At 30.7% G+C, this 17,617-nt stretch overlaps 1 long non-coding RNA gene across 1 annotated transcript in view; it reads left to right on the top strand.

Annotated features, from left to right (window-relative positions):
- LOC131851313 (uncharacterized) overlaps positions 1 to 17,248 on the top strand; it is a 42,792-nt gene extending 25,544 nt beyond the window's left edge. Inside the window, exons 2-3 of the long non-coding RNA XR_009357873.1 lie at positions 2,349 to 2,565; positions 17,111 to 17,248. This is a non-coding gene — a long non-coding RNA (uncharacterized LOC131851313). The remainder of the gene's footprint in view (positions 1 to 2,348; positions 2,566 to 17,110) is intronic.
- The last annotated feature ends 369 nt before the right edge of the window (positions 17,249 to 17,617 follow it).

Raw genomic sequence — 17,617 nt, 5'->3', positions numbered from 1 at the left:
ACCACCGGCCGTAACATTTGATAGGCAATAAATCATTGGATTGTCTTTTATATTGTTTAGATAGACGCGTGTAGGTGTGATAGTAATTTTTAAAATGGCAGCATTTTATAAAGACATCGTATTATTATCGCTACATCGAAAGTTTATTATCTGGAATTTGCAGTTGCAACATCTATTCAAGTGCCGAATGTATTATATAGATATCATTGTAGACGTTGGATGATTATAATATTCAAACAAGAAAGATTGATATCATAATACCTAGCTCCAAATACACTGTGATTAATGTTCTATAATCATAAAGTCTCGAATTAGATACATAAAATACAATTTCGATAATCGATCCTATGTGCTACTTTTAATATTTGCTGAAAATATAACAAATGGTGAATAAACGAAATCTCCATATGGCAAACACTCGTCGACGGTCGAGAAACTAGAAACATTATTTCAATAGTTATTCATATTTTCATATCCGTTTTTAACATATGATTCATAGTAGTAACAGACTTATGAATAATATTTAAAATGTGAAAGTAAGTGAAGATGTTCGGATGTTTATTATTAAATATTTGGATTTTTTTGTTGAAGAGTGAAATAACTGAAGTAATAGGAGTTAAATTAAATGTACATATGGACATTGGGGTACCCATCTGTTACCGCTAATAAACAATATATTCTCTCTATTATTTTCCTTTTATAGCACAAGTTATAAATCGTGAGTTTGCTAGCGTAAATCAGTATTTGAAGTGTCTGTCAAAATCAGTCGATCCACTTAGCGTTATATTCTTTTTTTGCAATAACATTTCTTTTACGAAACCTGCTCTAAAGACAATCTTGAAAATATAAACCTTATCACTTCTACAGTGATAAGGTTGCGGACAATGTGATATGCATACCCATATTTTTCGTAGCATTAGATATGTATTTCGTTTGTTTAACAAATATTCATTATTTTAATCATTAATTAACTAATATTCAAACGTATTTGCTAGTTCTTACAAATTTGATATTTGTAGGATTTTTGGGATATTATCATTTATAAATTTTAAGGTCAATTACTATGTAAACTAGACCTAATCTCACGGTCCCAATTAACTTTTGTTTATGATAACGGTTGGGTTGATTTATAATTATTTACATCTTGGTTACTACTCTTTGTTTTTGTGGTCCCGCGAAGAATAACATAGATACTTTATTATACGTAGCATACATAAGTTTCTCTCAACAAATAAACATAGATGTTGGAAATATGTATATATAAAATTACAAGTCTCAACTTCAAAGTTGGTTCGACCGGTGTTTTGTTTAGATTTATCTTCACACAAATTTTAAACAATATCTGATTATGAGCTTCCGTTGTTTGCAATAATCTTTTCACATCATCTTTATGTTTTATTGCTGCCAAATTTAGTTATTACTATTATGAATGAGAATATTAAAGTAAAGTTTTAATTTAGTATGTGAATTTATTTCAAGTAGGTACATATTTTAAACTTGAGTTTAATGAAGAGACTTTGAACTATATCCGATATTTTAATAGTTTGTAATCATAGAAACCGTTATCGATATGATGTTAACGGTTAAAATAAAATGCTTTGTAATGATAGTTAATCAGTGAATAGATCATTGATTGAACATGTATTAAGTATTGATTGTTCTTTTAAATTATGTCTACGATATCTCTTTATATAGGAATACATTAAGTATAAATATAATACATTAAGAAAAAATATACAATCTAAAAGTGTAATGTAGTTACGAACAAAATTTTTACTTTATTTATGTATACATATAAAGTATATACATACTATAATATAATGCCTGACGTCGTGTTTTATATATACAAATGATAAAATTAGTAAATTAATTGATTTTGTGATTAATATAGTGTATAACTTTTCATTGACATTCTATTATAATTCCGAAATACCTATATTGAACAGTAATTATATTTAATAAGTATATATATTTTTGGTGGATTTAGATCGTTATAATTTGAGCAATAATAACATTTATACTATATATAAGATTCTGAAATTCTATAGTAAAGTTTAAAAAATATACGAATTTTATTATAACATTCATATTTGTATATATTAATATTTCCTTTAGGATATCCACAACTATTTTATACTCAATCATACATATTTATAAGTATATATATGGTATTATATGTCATGTGGTTTTGTGATTCACTTATTAATTATTAAATTAATAATAACTGTACATTAAATACGCTTCTTGCTGTTCTCTTACTTCAGTATATTGTATGCTTGGGAGCTGGTTGCTTATAAGCATTTATTTCCTTGTAAATATACTTGAATCCTATTTCTCTTTAATTTTAGGGTAAAAGGCGGCTTTGGACTGGACACAGTAATACGACAGTGAACTGTACAGCTTATATGCTAAATTTGTTGTTTTGAAGTTCTAATTGTGTGGTGAATTGGTGATAAGAAGTCGAATGAAGTCGAAAATAGTGAAGATGAAATATTTGCCTACGGGCGGTCACAAGGAATCTTATACCTTAATCACTGCGAGAAGAAGATATATGAAGAAACTAATGTATGTATTTGATATATTCCATTTGTGCTCGTACATATCGCATGCTTCGTAATATGCTACGTTAACTTAACAAAATAGTCTATAGCTATATATTAATGGATACTTAAGAACGAAAAAAAAAGGAAAATATCTGTAATTTTCATTTTGAGTTTGTATGTTACGAGTACGTATCTAACATGGTAACTTGTAACTTACATGATTTCTATAGTAATTACCCACTTGTTGACTATGTATTCCATGAATGTCTATATTATTAATTTATGTAATATTTGAATGATTACAAATGTGCAGTACTATTCAAACTACATTACAATCCCTAAAAGAACTGTTATTAAAATCAACTAATTATCAATCAATTAGTAAATATACATTTACATAAATAGTAGCCACAACACTCCATTGGAGGCATTTATAAGCCGCTTATTCATGCTAAAAACCTATTAATTTGTTTATTTCAAAATGAAATGGTATATCATTTAGCCAAAACAATTTAATTGACGTATTACCGCAAACAAGAGCTACGCAAAATGCTTTGTATTTACCTATATTTAGTGTATTGTAGTATTTGTAGTGCATTGCATTTAATGGATGAATAAGGAATGGTATAGGTACTGTGTAAAGGCCGCCAACGGTATTTGCTGGCGGGGAACCAGTGCTGAATTGTGGATGAATGATTTATTATTATTCTGACTAATTGTAACGAATTCAAGAATTATTCAGGAATTAACAGCGATGGTTTCCAGGGTACTGCATAGAGGCGATTTGACGTGATACCCAGCTAGTAATGTGGCCACTAGTTACTAATTCAAAGAATCCCCTCCCCTATTTGTCATTGGTATATAGTAATATTCATAATAAGTAACAATGAATAATTTCCTCATTATCACTCATTAGCAGTAAACTGCCTATGTATTATGTAGGTAATAAATTTCTTATGCAAAACATCATGCAGACAAACAGTAAATGTGTTTTGAACGTATGATAGTACCGCTAATTAATTATACGTTAAATATAGATCTTCTATTGTCTACACAAATATTTGATGTATGTATGTTTATTGGAATAACAGTTGATTAATATCTGCAGTCAAGTAATCGATATAATAATCAAATGATTCTCGAGCATCATTGCATTGATTAATTATAAAACTAAGATAACCTACTAATTCCATCATTTAAACATGTATAGTTCATTCGAAATATATATTCCTATAATGTTAGATATTCGTACATATGCGAAAATTTAGCTCGTTCGGATATCAGCTGTAAGTGTTGCCAAAAAAAGAGTATAAAGAAACCGGAAAAAGGGTTTAGAAACAACAAAGAAGTCTAAATTTGCAAATTTATACACTAACATTTATAAAATTATATTTTCCATCAATGACATATATGTCTTTAGTCTGCAGCTCTTAAACTGACCTGTAGCAATAGTCGTATATTTAATGTTACTAATTTACAAATAGGTGGCCATTAATTTGCATATCATGTTTATTGCTTGTCCGACTATTAATATGAACTCGTGCTGATCCAATGATTTCACTACAATTGTAGAAGCTGTCCATTAATCCCGAGTTACAATGACAAATATCAACAAGTTGTACAACGAGTAAACTGTCGGCCTCCCGTTAAAGTGGCGAGATGTTTAATCATGATGGATGAAGCTTGCCGTGCTTTAACGAACTGCATATTTCAACGTGGCCTATATAACGTCTCCTGCTGATAATCTCCTACGTAGGAAAACAGTAGTTTTGTGAATGTAGAATTTCTTGTTTCTATTGAGAAACAAATAATGCTGTTCTGCGAAATAACGAGTTAGGAATGTGATACGAATTATGACAGATGACATAGATAAGATGCCATGTTTCGGCCAAAGATATAGATTCTTTATGCTTGTAGTCGTAATTTGTTGTAATGTTTCTTAATCATATTTCAACTATTAATAAATATATTATAGCTACTATAAATGATATGTCAATTTTTTTGAAACTGAAATTAAGAAAATTATTTTAAGTAATTACTGTAACAGACATCATTATTTTTGACCTTTGTAAAAAACATCTGACGATAAATTATGACGTGTAATGTATGTAACAAGTACCTACTATTTAAATTGTATACCGGGCCTATAAGAACATCGCCTTAGGATATCACCGTGGAGTTAATTTCTACCGACAATTTAAAAATTTGAAGCGTCTCTCTTAAGATAATATAGGACTTATTATCGTCAAGAAATTTACATCGACTATTTAGAATAATCTCATAAACATACATGTTATAAGAAAATATTTATTTGATTCTATCTACATGTTTCTATATCATCTCACCAAGCCCTTTTTTAGGTAGACCGAAGGAACCGGGTGCTAGTGATTCATAAATATCTATCTATGCGCAATTATAGTTTAGTTCCATCCATTTGCTCATTTCTCGTAGGTATACGCGCAACGCTTTAATAGTCAATACTCCTGCCTCCTCCATTAGATAAAACACGATCCATCTAATCACGTCATGATACGTAAGTTTAGGCCTCACGGGATACCCGCATACTCCGTCAATCTTTCATACGCCATTTTGAATATATCGTTTGTTATTTTAACGGCTGCTGTATGAATGGGTATAAAGTACCTACCAACAATCAACAGATTTGAAGTTTTAACACTTTTTGGGCATATTAATAACCCCGTTTTTGAGTCCTATAATAAAAACCTTTTATGGTTTGTCTATAATAGCTATTATGATGAATTAAAATAATAGTCATTTAAAATATTTAGTACGCTTACACCTACTCATTTACACCCCACATTAAAGTTAATTACAGGTCATATTGAGACGCCAATTTGCAAATACAATTATATATTCAGATACAGTAAGACTTTAATGTTGTTACAAAACAGAATAATGTGGACTTTACTACATTAAGATAAGGAGTAAATTTAGAAATATAATAATGAACTAATTTCTGCTGCTGTTTGAATGTGCCTCCGGCGCGCGCGCATCAAATACCATCGCATCGAGCTCAGCGCACCTGCGATTTCGTCCTATTACTATAATCGGAGCAAAAATTAGACCCACATTATTATACAGAGCATTACAAATTACCTGCTTACTGTTTAGAATATGAATATTTTAAATTTTAATTCTTAGTAAATGCTAAAGGTAATATGAATAAAAATATCTTAAGTTGTTCTTATTTAGTTAGGTGCAACATAAATATTCCATCAAATGTTTTCAATTTTACAGTGAATAAACAACTTTTATATAGTACGTTATGTAAGTTAAAAATTTTATAATTCCCATTACAGAACTTGTAAAGAAAAATATAATTATTGAAATCGATAAAAAAGTAGTTTCTGAAATGCAATGTAATTGAGTTACGTACGGTAAAACTGTATTATTCAAAGAAATATTAGAAAATGAAACAGGGCATATGCACTAACGAGGAAAATTGAGTAACAATATAATAATGTTTTGTAAAATATGTAGTAATTAAATGTCATCATTAGCACTGTGCTGCTGGTGGTCTTTATGATTACATCGTACCACTGTTCGGTAACAATGCCTAGTTTTTTTATTTTTTCTTCCTTCAACTCATTTAAAACACTTTAGTTGTCTAGACAGGCAATTCATAAGATGTGTTTTGGCAGCATTAATGCATAATCAATGCGCTCTGGTTTCCACGTTCTGATGATTAAAATAAGACCAACATGTCTATTTCGAATGTTTAATTTTACGAAAATTTTCTTATTTTATACAAATCTTGTCCTTTAAGATTTAGATTTAGCTAAATACGTGTAGCTGTTCTAATTTTCTAATGTGATACGCTTACGCATATAATAGACAATTGTTTTTTAATTATATTGAAATTCAAAGTTACTACATATTTACAACTGTAATAATTGTTCTTGACGATTTTGTTTTAATAAGAACATATATAACTTTATTTTGTTTATTCTGTAAGAATTATATTTCTTAAGCAATAAGATAAAAATATGCTTACCTTGTTGCTGGCTTAGCATCACCTTACATAAACCGTAGGAAATGTAATGTTGTTTTATCACCTCGGCTCTTGGGTGACTAATGTTATGAGTTGGTCACGAAATTCTAACTTGTAGGTAAATAAATTTTCTCTAAGTCCCACAATGTTCAAGGGAATCCTTAGTCACAACTCTTTGTTATACAGCTATCAACAGTTTCTAACAGACATATTGTAACCAGCAATGGGACTTGCTTGTTATTAATGAGTGAAATTTTCTGAGAAACATCTGCATTTCTTATTATTTATTTAATTGTATTAAATTGTTAGAAATAATTGTACCTACTCATTATTTTTAATTACAACTTCATTTATAACTACCTGAACTTAGTAACATTTTTCATTGCAACTTAGCTTCTGTGGATCTTATGGTGATATTATAGGCAATAGCCTTTCTCGATAAATGGGCTATTCATGACTAATATACTTTTCAAAATCGGATAAGTCGTACCCCGAAAATCCAAACTCATAAACTTTTCCTCTTTATAATATTGGTACAGAATATTAGATAATTTAGAATCTTCATTTCACTTCACTTATTCATTTGAATTTTCAATCAGGCCGTTTCTCTTTGAAACCCAGTGAAGAAGCTTTTAATCTTCGCCAAAATTCAATTTTATTTTATTTTATTTTTTTGTAATTGATTCTGTGATGTTGTAATACAATTTTTTCACGATGAATAATATTTTTATGATTATTAAATTTAGGTATAAGAATTACAGCTATGATTTACATCTTCCTTAATCATTCCTATTACTCTTACACATGTTTGATATTTCCGTACACATTTCTTCATACTAGAAATTTTGTCAATATTTTCAATATTATTTTAATATTGTAATAGAAATAAAAATAATATTTTTTTAAACAAACTTTATTGATACGTATTAGTATAAAATCACGGGATTTTACCACAATTTATTTACTGTATTGATTATACCGCTCAATCCGAAAGCAGAATCATCATAAAAAGGACGAGCACGATACTTGTGTATTGTTCTTTTAAATAAATGCTTTATAAAAATGATGTGTGAATACAAAATGCATAAAATTCGAATGCAGGGAAATGTTTGAAATTTGTACGAATTTCTAACATTTCCCTGCATTCGAATTTTATCCTCACAATTAAAAACATAAAAGGGAATTCAAATAGTTTTGAAAGGAAGTGTTTATATATGGATATTAGGCAACAGAACTTTTTATTTCTATAGATGATATTATGCTGTTAACATCTCCGTATCGTACCTACTTCTGTAGTTATATAAATACTTACAAATAAAAAATAATAAGACATCGTGATCATAAATCTGTGAAAGAACATTCAACAGTGATACGGACAAAATGGTATCGTTGAAGTACGAACATAATAATGGTATTGTGAGTTTTATTGGTTGTTTTGTTTCGAGTAACAGACTGGATGTCGGTAGAAAATATTTTATAGGTATCCTGCGAAGTCTGGATACACTATCCTTCATCCTATCTCAGGTTGGAGTGCAAGTCGTGGCTATTTTTCACAAATCCTCGCAAGCTGTCGTTAAAATATCACGTTTCTAGATTAAGACCATAGCTTCTATAAAGTATTGCGTACATCGATTTGAGAATATACGAAATTGCTTCTTTTATATTTTGTTACTTTTTTCTTTGCTTATAGCATATGAATATATATAAATAAACTAGCTAACCCTGTAAATGCTACTTTGTCATATAAATTAATATTGCTATTGATAAATAGGGACTGATGAAAGATGAAAATTTGGAATGGACCATCCTAATCATTTTGAGGCCTGAAAAATAGTTTACGTGCTATTCTCAGAGCTAATGAATATACACATAAAATTGTGTGTTAAACCGGTATATCACAATGGTTGTCGTAATATAGTTTACGTTTATCCACTCAAAAAAACGAAAATTTTATTTTTATCTAGTAATTGCATCCGCGATCGATGACTCGTGTCATCAGTCGAAGCACAAGTCACGGTCACCCATCCAAGCTACACAGTAGCTATTTCTTTTTCTCCACAGACGTATAATCCTTGCTCTTATTAGTTTCTTTATATTATTATGGTAAGCGTACTTAATATTCATTTCGAGTAAAACGGTTTTAGCCATGCCAAAGGCATTTTCTGGACAACAGTACTCATGCAACGCTTCGCTTTATTAATTTAACGCAACCGTAGAATATAACTGTAAACGCTTCACTCGTTAGAAAATGTAGACGATGCGTTTATTATTAATCTGCAACCGTACATATAAAATTTTTAACGTGGAATGCGTTGCGGATCGTTGGGAACGGAGCCCGGGTTATGTCAGGGATCAAAGGCGAAATGCTAACATGAGGCCTACCCGTCCTTTCCATTCGACTGCCGCAATATAACGCATATTTATCGAAGTCCGAAAAAGAAAATATCTCTTTGTTGCTCGTATTCCATTTTAGAAAAGTGACGGAGCGTTTAATTTTATACATTTTGTTGGTTTTGGCAAGTATAAATAAATACATAATATTATGGCTGGCTCAGGTGCTTATATTTAAACTTTCGTGTTAAACGAGTTTTGACATGAATAATTTTATGGTAAATAAAGGTATCATATATTTACCTCTCTCGACGTTTTGACTATGTTACATTAGCCGTGGTCATGAGCTGACTAGAGTAACAGGGAATGTCAATGTTGATAGGTAGTTTGTTCAAATCCCGTCATTAGACTGTCCGATGAAAATTTGATTTTGTCTATGTCAGATAAATTTAAAACTCCTTTAAATTCATCTGAGTTGTATTAGTGTTTTCTTAATATTAGTATTTCATGTACTTAAAAATTCAGATAGTAATCTACATTATGAGGGAGTAACGTGGGCTACATTTGCGCCCACACATGCAACTAGTATAATATAATGTATTGCCTTTTTATATGTGCAGTCCATCATAAAATGTACAACTATTGTAGCTTGTACATAGTAAAATGATAAATAATAGAGTTACGCTACATAATGTTTCAATACTGCAAGCTATCACAGTTGCAGCGGTAGCCGGAATGTGCCATTCTTCAGTCACTCGAAATATTGTGTGATGTTTTTCATATTTCGTCTATAGATAAATGTATCGATTGTTTTTTTTTGTAATTACTTGATATTATAGATTATTTTTATAATGATTTGTTTTCTCTTATTGACAAATTTACCGATTAAAACTTGAATAACCTTCTAACTTTTGGTTTACATTATTATGTCAAAATGTTTTTAATCTTGTGCAAAGGTAATACAGATATTAATACTGTTTCAATTAGGTATATATATATATATATCGTGCTAAGAGGTCGTGTGCGCGAATATCGCATGATGTCATAATAAGCCTTTATAACCCCCCGGCGAAACTTACTCAATGCCGTCAAATAAAGTTGGTAACAAGCTACTAGGAAGCTAAACAATACTGCGTTCGGTCCCAGTTTTGATAGTTTATTGACCGACAGTTAATAGATGTATTTTGTTGATCATCGAGAATGAAATTTTATTAATTATATCTATTATTTGTGAGTGTTCTATTAGTTTTGTGTGAGTCTGTGTATGTGATTCATTCTAGTGGTTTCATCTCTGTGTCGGTACTTCGGTACCTATCTGTGACTCAGGAAACGCTTTGTCGCGATTCACACGTCCGCCAGACACTTTTTAAAAAGGCTTTTGTTGGGCGTCAAGTGCGAGCGTCAACTGCGTACGTTACCAAAGAAGGGAGACACGTTTTGAGTGGCTTCCACTTTTGTTCAGTATATTGTGTCGTATGTGTGACGGTGAAATTGCTGCTGCCATTAAAAAAAGTTAATTTTTAATTATAATGTTGAATAAAATACCTGGATAAACTAAATATTTAAAACAGACGTGCTCAAAGTGATGATTATCAGTGTGTCACTGTTAACTATTGTTTTGTTTTGTTTTGTGACTGTTAAATGCACTTGAACCTAAATCATCATCATCGTCAATTAGATTGCAGCATGTTTAAAATACATTATAAAATATATTTTTCAAATGCCTATATTATACTAAAACTTAGTATAACTTGTAAAGAAAATTAAATAACAAAAATGTGTTCATTTAGAATTGAAAAACAGGTTTATGTTGAATACATTGAGACACACTTACATTTGCAAAACAATTGTTTCGAATTTACAACCTATGATTTTATTTTATTCGATCGTATTTATAACATTATGATTGACTGGTCCGACGGTGACTATTTTGCCGCATCCATTGTTTATACAAATAATAAACACTAACGATAATACCTATACAACCAGCAAACATTTCTTGAATATAAATTAAAATCGTTATTAAAAAATAGGGATTGGTAATTGAAGGGTGATTATTTAGGATTGTATGTATTTTTAATGGCACATTATATAAAAAAATAAAGAGAATTTGTCCTAAAAATTAAAAATTAAATGTTAGGAGTGGACAACCCCTATCACTTAGGGGTATGAAAAATAGATATGTAGTAGGCGATTCTCAGATCTACTTATAAATTTTCATAAAAATCGGTCAAGCCTTTACGGAGGAGTATGGTAATGTGATACGAAAATTATATATATATAAAATCCTCGTATCACATTACACATTACATACAATAATAGCAGTAACAACAAAGGCACTGATCGTTCAATAAAGCAAATCGTTTGTCTAGGTCGTCTGTGTCGAGTGTCAGTCATGCGCAAGCGGGTGTGACCGACATCGATCCTGATATACGATCTCGCGGGATGCACTGTGTGAACCAATGTTCCTATAATATTGTTTTATTGTTATATTTAATACTTACATATATATCGTTTAAGAGTTTTAAAAATGGAATTCCAGTTGTCTGTGTTTTCGAAAATAAGAACTTCTGTAAATTTCAACAGACTTGTTAGATTTTTAAGATTGTCCGTTTTACTCATAAAATATCTCGCATAAAATTGTTATTTTTAAAATAATATTACTTCAAGTGTATTTCAAATATTAACTGGAACTTCTTGGTTAAGACTGCAAATTCAGATATTTACATTAATTTAATTTTTTAAGTTAATATTGTATAATTAGAATGCATAATTTACTTAAAAAATGCATTATTAAAAAAACATTTCTTTAATTAAAATACATATGTAGAGGTATACATATGTACATTTCTTGAACATATACTAGGTATTTAGGTATGAGGTTCAAACGAGCGTAGTCGGAATGAGTCGCTAGTCAATTATACTTCTGTTCTCACGCTTTCATTTACTTTTTATGTATTTTATATTAAAACCCTTTTGGTTGTGTTGTCTATGTCTGGTACAGTTCGAGACATGTGTTGTCCTTGACATCTGTAAGGATCATTTAAACATTTTTTTGTCCAAACGATATTAAAGGAAGGACGTCCTTCGTAAAATTCTTAAAAATTATACACATGATAAAAATCTTTTTGTATTATATGTAATTATTAATATTTAACAAATGCGAGAATATAATCATTATTCGTCTATAATAGTAGTTTATTTAAACATAATTTATATACTAAAGCAGTTTTTAAGTATAACCCTGAAATCTTTGAAGATAAAGTCAAATGTGCTTGTCTATTTGCTAAAAAACCGTAAAAATTAATGAAAGATATTGTGATCATTACGAGACAGTACTGATTGTAGTTATTTTAGAATATCGAAAACTTTCCAGAATGTGTACTAACTGTGTATTAATGTGTCAGTACAGACCGGTGTAACCGCGGGCTACTTAATTCCCGTTGGTGCCATAGCCAGATATATGCATATTTATATATATATATATATATATATATATATATCTCGCTGGGCGTCTATATAATATAATATAGTCTTGAATCCAACGTGGCAGGACCGGACTCACCCCCTTCTCTTGAATTATTTTTGGGTTTGTCATCAGTGTTTGCTTCACCGGAGAGTTAGTCAGAAATATAAATTAACACACGAAGTTTTCTTTGTTACAGCCACATCAGAACTAACGACCTTTTAGGTGTGAGTCGGGATTAGGCTACGACGCCTTCAAATGATTGAACTTGATTATCATAAAATTAAGATTAACCAGATTGAAATAAGCATTAAAATTAGTGATGAAATCACATTAAGCTCACTATCAAAATTTTCTACAAATTAACTAAAACTGCAAAATAAATATAATACGATTCACGACTATAGCTCAAACAATAGATATTAAAGACTACTTCACACATGCCTCCAGATGTAACATCATACAATTAACTTGATTTATATGACAGAAAAGACAGATTGTGCTGTCATGGCCCGCCTCAAATTGTTGTTACACTTTTTTTTTAAACGCATGAGAAATTTTCCGTACGGCTGATATTATGAACGGTATTTTTGTGAGCATTTAACGAAACATTTACATTTAAGTATAGTGTCAGGAAGCCGTCCATGATAATTATATTTAGAAGATGAACTTGTTTGTGATTAACCTCACTAGTACCGTTTAATTATATAAGTTTAATTTATTCAAACAAGATAATACATAAATGCGTTTTATATATTGATGATAGGATAATAAATTATTCTTGTTACATATTTGTAATATAATAATATCCTTGGACAATTCACACTTAGTATCAACCTAAGTAGAGCTTGGGTTAAGAGTACTAGACAACAGATATAAACAAATAAGTAAATACAAAAATACTTTTTTTTAAATACATACATAATATACATAGTGAGCAACAACATCGATACAAACAATCATGCTCATTAATGTATATTTTGGTACCGTGAGAGGAATCGAATCAGCGACCATCGGAAGTTAAGCGATGTGCTAAACCGTTAGATCACCGAGGCCGACAAATATTAGTTAGCTAACACATAATAACAATTTTGTAGTCTTTCTCCGCGTTTCAAATAAAGAAAAGTTTTGCAGTTAAATTCAAAATGACGTTAAGAGTGTATTTTTTTTTACACTTTGAATATATGCTAATCAGAGTCAGTATTATAAATGCGAAAGTGAGTTTGTTTGTTACGCTTTCACACTTTAACGGCTTAACTAATCATAATGAAATTGTGTTTATATAGCTTTAGACTGTTTGAATGTTATGTACTTATAAAATTTACATAGTGTAATCCTTTTCCGTACAACGATATAGGCAGAAAAGGCAAGATTGATTAATCTTGCCTGTCGATTATGATCATATGAGCGAAAGTTAGAACCAGAAATTAATTATATATATATATATATATATATGTATAATTTTTATAGGTTTTGCAGCGTCTATCGTATGTATAGAAATATTTCAGTAAAATAAATTTCATAATATCTTTTTTAACAAATTATATTGGAATGTTGCACCTTTCTAACAGTATAGGCTGGCTGGGCACCAGTGGAGAATGATAAGATGGACAAGAGTTCGTGTAATTTAGTCCATTGTGGCAAATTCACCAGGAATTTATCACGATGGTTTCCACAGGGAACCGCGTGGAGGTGAACCTAATGGACTTTCGGCTTATTAATCCACATTACTAACAATCCCATTTCCCCATTACATTTAGTACTACTAGGACAATTTACATTAACATGAGATGATTTGAAACCTTAAAATCATGTGTATAGTAATAGGTAAATATTACGGACCCGTCGGAAACAGACGCGTTCTAATAAAACATTCAAACTGCATACACCTGCAGCATGCGTACGTAAGTAGGTACTTGTTTCGCGGAATGACAAAAATGATGAATCATAATTACTACGTTTGAAATCTGTAGGTAAAAATGTCTAGACAACTTCTGAAGCCTAAATTAAGTTGTAGGTTGTAGGGACACTCTACTTAAGTGGGTAAAATTAAATTGTCTTATTTTTAGATTTGACCTTTTCTGGTATAACAAAAAATGTACAAACTCCTAACCCTTTTCGTCCTATACAATCAAAAGTTTAACCTTTACCCACAGTCACTTTTTTTTAATTGTTGTCCAAGGCTACAATGTCACAAGAAAATATTAAAGTATATAGATAAATTGAAAAATAACAAACATTTTCAGTTGCGAACATCTGCTAATCAAGTTACATGTGTTAGTACCCTTTCAACACTACAATATTAAGTTTAGCCGAAAAACAAACAAACGTTGATTGAGTTGGCGGGGACCGGTTTTGTGAATGCATTCAAAAATAGGGGAGTTTTAATTTGGAAAACCATTATTTCAACCATAACGTTTAGCAAGTATCGTCCGCGAAGGGAGCGGAGAATGGTCAGTTAATTGATCCATAAATCACAGACGCGAACCATTATTACAAGGTTCCGTTGTCGGTCAACAGATGGGGTCATTGTCAGGAGTATTTTTGTCTATATTGCTAATGGCGTTAAATTGTTAATAACCGGTTGACATAGAATAGTTTTGTGACAGTATATTACGTGCTATTAAATTTTAAATATATGTATATTTTGGTCTCGTGCTGCTAAATTGAAATAAAACATTTTTATAAACAATAACTATTTATGATATTTATTGTTAAGAATAAGTATGTCATAAAAAATACTTTTGTTTATTATAATTATTGTTAATAATAAAGTTAAGTTACTAAAAATCTTATTAGTTTGTTGGTAATCTGGCAGAATTAGAGGTCTATTGTAATACCTACTCAGGATTCCTTAGAAAGAAGCCCCTTCCATGTGAGTTTGTTATGTCATAACAAACTCACATTTAGACCGGCCTCTATGGTGTAGCAGTTTAGCACACTGCCGTACTTCCTATGGTCACAGATAAGATTCCTCACACGATACAATTATTTGCGCACGTGATTGTGTACTGTCCAATTGTCCATTACACAAGCTCTGATTAGCTTGTAAAATATTTTGTATATCCGTATTTATTCCATTCTGTTACCATAGTTTTATCTACACATTATTTCCTTCACTGTTATCTTGTCCTGTTCTCGTGTCACATATTCCATATATTATATTTATTTTTCCGTTGAAACCATCGGTATTGAGCCGACCTCCGGTACCACATACCGTCCTAAGCTATCTATAATTGATATTTTCAGTTAAATATAAAAGAAAACGGCTCGTGGATACGTAATCAATTAATTTTTTTTTAAATACTATTATGGTGCATACACATTTACTCTTACGTTAACGGTTTTAAGTTAGCGGGGTACCAGTGGAGAATGATAAGATGAGCATGAGATCAGATCAGTCAGCCCATCGTTGCAAATTCACTTTGAGTTTGTCACGATGGTGTCCAGGGGAACTGCGTGGAGTTAGTCAACCTGGCGTACATCAGCACAGCTGGCAGTGGGGCTATTAGTCCACGTTACTAGAGATCTCCTTCCCCCATAATCAATTCCGTTATTAAATGTTCATATTTCATACTGAAATAATTTTCTAATGACCTATGATCATGTCCAGATAAATGCGCCAATTGAGAAAAATGTAACGAATTAAAAATCGGTCAGTAGGTCACCTTTCACGTCGGAAATTCTATGCTCATCTATCGAAGACAACATCGGGTCAGCTTACAACAGATCAAATCAGCTAATAACGGGTTTTTAATGTAATTTGAGTTAAATGCAATAATGGAAACTGGTCGCAAAGTCCTTTGCAAAATTTGACCCAAACAGACTAAGTATTTGGTACATAATAAGCTTTTAAAATAGCCCTTATTATGTGTATTAACTTTGATTGTCATTAATGTCATGATCATCTAAAAGCCTATGCATCTGTACAATATAAATAAATGAAGTACCTACATATTTTATCATAAGAATTCCGAACGAACGAACGGTATAAAAGAACAAGGATGAAAATCCTCGCATAAATCCTATCTGCCAACATTTCTGTCATAACGAGCGGTATTGTTACCGTCAGTACATGAGCATCCTACATTGTTGATCTCGTGAGATGAAGATGTTTATATTTTAAACTAGCTTGCCACTCCGGCATCGTAGGTGTATCTGTAGGTAGGTACATAAGCTAAGCTATCTATGTAAGAAACTGGACAATTGAATGTTAATCTACCACTATTGTTATTAATACCTATTTGATTTTTTCGCAAAATTATACTATTTTTACTATTCTATACTATTTTTCAAGCATTTCCTTTCATACAAATATTATCCTTAACAAGTAACAGAGTATATAAAAAAGCTATTAGTATTAGATAAAAAAATAAATTACAAACAATGTAGTAAAAATCGCAATACAATTAATTGACTTTAATAATATAATTTTTCTATAGGTTTATTTACGACTTTTCAAACATTTACTTTCATACAAATATCATCCGTAACAAGTAACAGAATACATAAAACAAACTATTAGAATTGTATAAAAAAATTACAAACAATAAAATAAAAATTGCAATTTATCCGGTACTTGCTTACATGAATTTATCAAAAATTGTATTAATTTAATAATTTATCCTACTGCAGGTGAAACAAATAAAAATATTAACTTGTTAAATTAAATCGCCATCTCAAATAGCGCCATCTATTGGATTAGCGCTGAACTAACACGCCAAGCATTTTGCTAAATAGTTCTTACTTTGTCCACAGGCGGCAGCACGTTTCGGCGCCATGGAGCTCCACAACTACAGGCGGCACTCGTGCTCAGCACGAACTGTTTGAGTTGCTTGAGCGTGTACAATGTTCTCGACTTGACGACCAGAGGGCGGTACTGCCACCTTACTTTTCTCAGGTAAGTCCTGTTCCAGTAACATAATTTCTTGGCTTATTAATTAATTTTAAATTTTAAATTTAATATCACCCGATATTTAGTAGTATAGGGAAAAAATCCTGATTTAATTGTAATTAGGAATGCAACTTTTAAAGGTACCTATCCAACATGTTTTACTACATGTAGTTCAAATTTCAGGTATATGATTAAGAATAACAATTCAATTAAAATATGATCTTTCCGTTCTTGTTTGCGAATAAGTAAATATTTTTTAAATATTTTAATTTATTTTCTTATAGCTCTTAACCACCTCTTTCGTTCGCGTAAATATTAACTTTTATCTATTACACGAAATAAAAATTCTGAATTTAAAGTAGCCTAAGTAC

The sequence above is a fragment of the Achroia grisella genome, unplaced genomic scaffold (assembly GCF_030625045.1).
Source record: "Achroia grisella isolate CSIRO2021 unplaced genomic scaffold, CSIRO_AGI_Agris_v1 utg782, whole genome shotgun sequence".
Taxonomy (NCBI): domain Eukaryota; kingdom Metazoa; phylum Arthropoda; class Insecta; order Lepidoptera; family Pyralidae; genus Achroia; species Achroia grisella.
The sequence above is the reverse complement of the archived record's forward strand: the minus strand, read 5'-3'. Positions and strand labels throughout refer to the sequence as shown.